Raw genomic sequence first — 1,532 nt, 5'->3', positions numbered from 1 at the left:
AAAGAGGAAGCAGACGTGTTGTAGATGCGACCGGACCAGAGTTGGTCAAATAAGTAATAATTGTAATAATACATTTTTTAGTGTGTGCAGTGTCCGAAATAAAGGCCAGACTAAGGGCCAAGTTCATTCATTTGCATTTGCTGATATGGAACGTTATTCATTTCATAAATTCGGCCCTGGAGGTAAGGAGTCTCCACTGGTTTTCCAACCACCACGGGGAGAAACGAAGCAAGCAGGAAAGGTTATCACATTGAACATTTTAAATTAAACCGCTTATTAAGGTGAGCTTGTTGCCCCATGTGCACTGATGCGCCCGTCTGTTGACATTTTCGAATGAACTTGCTACAGTTGCTTGATAAAAGTGGACTTTCCACACAAAAACATGGCCTACATGTATGATTAGTATGAGAAAACCTTTTTTTGAGGGGCTCGGGGACAAATCTCTCAGGCTCAGGCCGGGTTAGGACAGAAAAATTCATCCCAATACGTACTTTAATGACGTTGCCACTTGAGATAACAACAATCTTAACGTAACCCTTCTCCTAATAAGGTGTGGGAGATAATCAGTGGAGACTGGATGTACAAACAGGACCCTTTTGCGACTGGCTGTCATTTTGTCGAAAGATCTTTAATTGCTTTTTGGGGTTCAGCTGTTGGAGAATGTGTTTGCCCTCCGGCTGTGTACTGGAGAGCAGCACTGCAGACAAACTGGAGGCATGTCAAGCTCTACAGAGTAGTAAGTGAACACAATCAATCATCACGATGACAAAAAGAAGGAAATTAAAGCCCAGGTTCAAAATAATTAAATGATCCTGTAAGTTACAGTATAGATCCTTTCAAATGTTTCTACAATTAATTTTGTTTTCATTCATTCCTCAACATTGTTAACACAGCACTTGCATGTTAAAACACACAGAATCTAATGCGCTATGCTAAATTCTTATTATGGCTAAATGAACACGCAAAGCTTCTACCTCATCATCGATCACTGGACTGAAATACTATAAATGTTGTTGGTGCAGCTAAGAAACCTTTACGTCTCCTGGCAGAATGTTCTGTGTTGTTTGACCCTCCAACCTATCTCCCTACGCAGATTTTTCAGTCTTTCATTGTACTTGCTACGATTGTCTTTATCAAATGACTTTTCATTGTTCAGGTGCTGCCGAAGATTTTGCCGGATTTCCCTCATTTTTGGCCGGATGTCCGTCACCTCGGCCTACATGAGGCGCAAACTCTAATGGGTGACGTAGAGGTCCACCGGTGTGGATATTTTTAAAGATTGAAAATAAGGATACAATCATTTTTTGGACAAGCTTGTAAAAAAAAAAAAAATTCATCCATGACGTTCCACTTCCGGGATGCACTGGAGCCGCCGGAAATTCCACAGGATGTCCCTGTTTTGGGCCGGATGTTCGTCCCCTTCCACTTTCTTTGTGTTGTCATACATGTTGGTTAAATACATCCAGGTTTCCTGTTACTTTCTCTTGCTGATTAAAACAACATGGCTAATCCATTTAACAATCTACTTAATA

General features: G+C 40.9%; 1 long non-coding RNA gene across 1 annotated transcript in view; it reads left to right on the top strand.

The window, feature by feature from the left end:
• Positions 1 to 1,034, top strand: part of LOC117947409 — a 5,171-nt gene extending 4,137 nt beyond the window's left edge. Inside the window, exons 2-3 of the long non-coding RNA XR_004657228.1 lie at positions 116 to 121; positions 1,023 to 1,034. This is a non-coding gene — a long non-coding RNA (uncharacterized LOC117947409). The remainder of the gene's footprint in view (positions 1 to 115; positions 122 to 1,022) is intronic.
• The last annotated feature ends 498 nt before the right edge of the window (positions 1,035 to 1,532 follow it).

The sequence above is a fragment of the Etheostoma cragini genome, chromosome 7 (genome assembly GCF_013103735.1).
Source record: "Etheostoma cragini isolate CJK2018 chromosome 7, CSU_Ecrag_1.0, whole genome shotgun sequence".
Classification (NCBI taxonomy): Eukaryota; Metazoa; Chordata; class Actinopteri; order Perciformes; family Percidae; genus Etheostoma; species Etheostoma cragini.
The sequence above is the reverse complement of the archived record's forward strand: the minus strand, read 5'-3'. Positions and strand labels throughout refer to the sequence as shown.